Raw genomic sequence first — 5,673 nt, forward strand, 5'->3', positions numbered from 1 at the left:
TGAGACAGAGCCTCAAGCTGTCCCCCTGGGTAGAGTGCTGTAGCATCACAGCTCACAGCAACCTCTAACTCCTGGGCTCAAGCAAGTCTCCTGCCAAGTAGCTGGGACCACAGGCACCTGCCACAATGCCTGACTGTTTTTTAGTTGCAGCCATCACTGTTGTTTGGCAGGCCCAGGCTGGATTCGAACCCGCCACCTTAGGTGTATGTGGCTGGTGCCTTAGCCACTTGAGCCACAGGTGCCAAGCCTCAGGATTTTTTTGTCTTTGATGTTTTGTAGTTTGAATGTCTGGTGGTGGGTTTTGGTATTTATCCTGCTTGGTGTACTCTGAGCTTCTTGGATCCATGGCTTTGTATTTGACATCAATTGAGAGAAATTCTCCATCATTGTTTCAAATAGTTCTTCTATTCCTTTTCCTCTTTGTTTTCTTTTTTATATTCCTGTTATGTATACACTACAGGTTTTGTAGTTGTCCCACAGTTTTTGGATACTGTGAATTTTATTCTGTCTTTGTTCTCTTTATTTCCCCATTTTGGGGGTTTCTTATTGAGATAGCCTCAAGCTCAGGGATTCTTTCCTCAGCTGTGCCCAGTGTGCCAATGCATTGAAGGCATTCTTCATTTATGTTACAGTATTTTTGATCTCTAGCATTTCTTTTTGGTTCTTGGTGTGGCTATCTGTCTGCTTACAGTGCCCATCTGTTCTGTTCTCACAGGTTGTCTACTTAATCCAATAGAGCCCTTACCTTATTAATCATAGTTATTTTAAATTACTGGTCTGAAAATTCTAACATCCTTGCATGACAGATTGTCGTGCTCACTCTGTCTCTTCAAATTGCATTTTTTTTTTTTGTCTTTTTTGATAGCCAGACATGATGCACTAGAGGAAAGGAACTTCTGTAAATAGATGTTTAGTAATGTGGTACGGTGGTGGTGGCTGGGGGGTGGTGGTGGTGAGCACTCTCAGTCCTATAATTAGGTCTCACTCTTTTAGTGGGCCTGTACCTCTGGTCTGTGAATTTCACATGCTTTTCTCAGCTCCCACTTCACCCTTAGGTGGGATACTAGAGCTGGCTAGAGCTAGATATCCCCCCCCCCCCACCTTCAGGTCAGACTGTGGTTGAATAGTTTCTCCTGAGGACAGCCCTTGTTAAGAAGGGAGTGCTCTGATGTGTTCCAAACGGTGCCTTTCCTCTCTCCTTACCAAAGCATGGAAAGGTTTTTTTTCTGTTATGTACTCTGAGAGATCTGCTGCAGATAAAACTCATAAAGTAGGAGGGTGCCCATGACTGGGCTCCCTGGAGCTTTTAGCTGTCACCTCAGACCCAGCCTCCAGTGGTCCAACTGCAAGCTCAGGTTTCCCCAACCCAGCTGTGGCCCTGTGGATGTTGCTACTTGTGGGTCCTTGCTCTGCTAAGGATTCCCGGTATCCTCCTGCCTGTCCCTCCAATTTTAGGGGCAGTTGTTTGCCCTGTGGCTTCACTTTCTCTTATAAATCTAAGAAGTGTAGTTGAGCTTTCAGTTTGTTTAGCTTTCAACTTATTAGGATGGAATTGCAACTTACATGCAGAACTGGAAACTGGAAGTTGGTGTGACACCACTTTGAGAATCCAAATTCCTAAATAGGTGGGACAGAAGGAAACAGATTTTCTGCTCCTTTAGAAGCCTTATTGGAATATTCAGAAGGTGAATGCAGCCAAAGGGATGGCAGGGGCAATATTTTCAGGTACTATTGGTAGAAGTTTCATCAAGGGTCTCTTCTAAGAAGTAAAACTCTTGTGTCTTATGGAAACATTACTGACTTACTGCTCAGACTTCTTAAAGGTCTCAGAAGTAAGACAACGCAGGGCTTTCTCACAAAAAAAATTTTTAAAAAGCCCTTCCTCACCGCTCTCCAATTCCCACTGCAGCTATTGCTGCAGCCACCATGCCAAAATGAAAGAAATCAGTACCACTTGCCACCACCGCAGCAGCCCCCATTACCTAAGCGGGAAGATATTGGAGATGAGGAGGATGGGAGTCCTGTCGGACCACCCAGCCTTCTGGGCCCTCCCCCATGGCCAATGGAAAGCCTGGTGATCCCAAGTCAGCTCTTCACAGAGGTCCTCCAAAATCCAGGGAACTGATGAGTCCACCATTGCTCAGTCTCCCACCTCTTCCCCACAGTACAGGTCCAATTTGGGGAGGCTACAGCTCTAAGTTTGGCCCATACGGTTGTGGTTGCTGGGGGTGGTCTATGCTGAACCTCCTTTTCTGGGGCCATGCCATAGGGGTCCCTCCAGGGGAAGCTTTCAAAAAGAGCAGAGAAACCTTCTGAGGCTCAAAAGCTGGTCTCTTATCAAGAATACCTGCCAACCAAGGATGACCCCTAGGTTATGGAAGACAAACTGACCACCCTGTCTACCGACACTGCCAAAAAAGGCCACTGTCAATATGAAGACCTCTGTGCCTTCTACCACGCAGGTGTCAATGGACCTCCTCTGAGACTGTGCCTTCCTTCCAAGTTGGAAAGAAACGTCTGTGACCTAGCAGCCATGTACTTCCCTGTGGCCCTGTGGAGGCTACCATGAGGCTCTTCCACACAACACCCTCAGTCAGTTACACACCAACCTCATCCACCACCTCCCTCGTTTGCCACACTCTTGACATATTTGTAAGTGACAATTACGGCTTCATCTTGCAGTGGCTCTTTAAGAAGTTCTGCTTCAAAAAGCAGCTGCTACCTAAGCCAACTTTGAGGGCCCCTTTTTTTCATTTAAATCAACAATGAATTGTTTCATCTTATCTACATCTTGCTCTGTGTTATCCCAACAGTTACATCTTGGGTTCTCAGAGTGACTGGCATCCTCCTTAACCAACTGATTTCTATCTATAGTATAGTGAAGCAAGTGTTCAAAATGACCATGCACTTCAAATCTAAGAGGAGTATTTGGTCACTATAGTTGTTTCCTAAGTAAAAGTTTACCATTTTTCCACTTTCCTGCACACACTGATCACTTAAGAAAGAGTCCTCAAGAGATGTGTCATGGGATGGCTACTGAAGGACCCAGGACGTCCAACCCTGATGCCTGACATCACTGTAGCAGTGTTACTACCTGACCTGTCAGCCCCTTCTCTGACACAAATTTTGGCTGCTAGCCTGCTCAATGAAAAACCATCCTGTTGAAAATTCCTTTGACAGTTATTTTACCATGGAGCTTTTGGAGAATTAACATGTCTTCAGAGATATCATCATCACAGCTATAAATATAGCTAACAAAGATCAATGAACCCCAGATTTTCTCAACCTCAGTCTCTCAACCAGCTGTTCCAGGATGGCTTGTGAACATCTTAAAACAGATCCTTTGATTCATTCTCTCTGGGGCATCTTCCCAGCCTGGCTACCTCCTTTTGACCTTTTGGGGCAGGGAGAGGACAGAATTACTAAATTTATTTCCTTTTACATGACCTTCATCTTCCAAGGCAATGCTAAAGCTAACCTAGGCAGAAGGGTCAGGCAATTTAAATTTCACTTATTTAACTGGTATCATCACTGAAATGTTTCCAATGTAGGAAGTAAATAAGGAAATTTTAAAAGATGGAACAGGGAAAGAAAGAAAATGCTTAAGGAAAAAAACCAAAAAACAGCTGGACATTTTAATACCTGCAACAAAAAAAATAGCTGGGCGTTGTGGTGGGCGCCTGTAGTCCCAGCTACTTAGGAGGTTGAGGCAAGAGAATCACCTAAGCCCAGGAGTTGGAGGTTGCTGTGAGTTGTATGATGCCACGGCACTGGACTGAGGGCGATAAAGTGAGACTCTGTCTCTACAAACACATACACACAAAAAAATATTCCCTTGTTGAGATGTAAAATTATTTAACTAGTCTTTTAGTTAAATAAAATTATAAACAATACTGTGGGGCGGCGCCTGTAGCTCAGTGGGTAGGGCACCAGCCCCATATACTAAGGGTGGCAAGTTCAAGCCCAGCCCCGGCCAAAGTGCAACAAAAAAAATAGCCAGGCATTGTAGAGTGCACCTGAAGTCCCAGCTACTCAGGAGGCTAAAGCAAGAGAATCGCCTAAGCCTAGGAGTTGGAGGTAGCTGTGACCTGTGATGCCACAGCACTCTACCGAGGGCGATAATAACGTGAGACTCTGTCTCTAAAACAAACAAAAAAACAATACTGTGGTATTATATAAATATGACACTGGCCTTTAGTAAGACAATTCCTATGGTAAATTCCTGACAGTGGCTTCACTGAGTGTAAAGCTATGTGCACTTAAAATAATGCCAGGTTGCCAAACTGTCCTCCAAAATATTTTCACCAATTGTATTCATATAAATATTTAAGAATATGTTTCTTATTAACTTTGGCAATATTGGTTATTAACATATAGTACTTATATTGTTGATCATCTCATAGGTCAAAATTGTGTCTCACTGTGTTATCTATTTGTAATTATTAGCTGGAGCCAAGCATCACTTTATGATTTTTGTAATTGGCGTAACTCTTTGTGAACTGCCAGTTCATGTCCTTTGCTTATTTTTAAACTAGAATATCTATTTTAATTGGCTTATAAGAGAACATGACTCATTTTCACCATTTGATGCAAGTGATGAAGCTGCAGTTAGTAATCAGCGTTTTCTGGAAACTCCCTTGCATCTTCACCGTGGTAGCACCTACCCTTCTTTGGATTGACTGACCTTGTTCAGCACTGACTCACTGACTAGAGAGTGAGACAGCATTACCATCTTTTCCTTGTCCCATCCATTGTAGGGAGATTCTAGAACCATACTTGGACTGGCCACAGACTCAGCTAACTTCAGGCTCTTCTCAAGTTTCCCTAGCATGTTAATTCCAAGCTTATACTTTAAACTCCTCCATTTAAGTCATTTGATCCATGTTTCAAATATGGAAAATATTCAAATAGTTGAAAATATAAATGATGCATTTAAAATTGTTATGGACTTATACTCTGCAAGGTGGAGTTGAAGAATAGCATAACCTTTCTGTAGGACATTTGGGCAGTATATCTCAAAAGACTTAGACTTCATTGTTTGTCCTGAACAGTTCTACTGTATGACTAATAGCAGGGAATGCTCAAATATATTAGGATGCATCCAGACAGAAGGATACGATGCAGCTATTAAAAATGCTGTGTGGAGAATACACGATGCTGGGGGAAAGAGTCACAATATACTTCTAAAAAGAAAAAGTTCTGGTTTCTGTTATTTGGATGATGACCTTCCCACTGTAGACAACTAGAAATGAAGGATAAAATATTAAAAACAAACAGAAGAGTTTTGTAAAAGATATACAATCGCTGACAGGATCATAGGAAATTACAAGACCTCAAACCAAGAGGTAGCAAGAAGCCAGGGAGATAAGCGGCTCAGTTTTGTCCAAAGGATGTTTGTTGGTCCAGACTAGATTCAGCAGAAGAACAGAAATGAGTTTAAGGGAACTTTAGAGCCCTAGAAGAATCAAGAGATCTAGCACTCTGGGAGGCCAAGGTGGGTGGATTGCCTGAGCTCACAAGTTCAAGACCAGCCTGAGCCAGAGCGAGAACTTGGGAGACTAAGGCAAGAGAATCACTTAAGCCCAAGAATTTGAGGTTGCTGTGAGCTGTGATGCCACAGCACTCTACCGAGGGTGACATAGTGACACAAAGTGAGATTCTGTCTTTAAAAAA

General features: G+C 43.1%; 1 protein-coding gene and 1 pseudogene across 1 annotated transcript in view; one reads left to right on the forward strand and one right to left on the reverse strand.

The window, feature by feature from the left end:
- Positions 1–2,689, forward strand: part of LOC111724533 — an 11,251-nt pseudogene extending 8,562 nt beyond the window's left edge.
- Positions 1–5,673, reverse strand: part of STPG4 (sperm-tail PG-rich repeat containing 4) — a 53,905-nt gene that overhangs the window by 37,816 nt on the left and 10,416 nt on the right. The window lies entirely within an intron of this gene.

Source organism: Otolemur garnettii, unplaced genomic scaffold (assembly GCF_000181295.1).
Source record: "Otolemur garnettii isolate 467f Iridium unplaced genomic scaffold, OtoGar3 scaffold00024, whole genome shotgun sequence".
Lineage (NCBI taxonomy): Eukaryota > Metazoa > Chordata > Mammalia > Primates > Galagidae > Otolemur > Otolemur garnettii.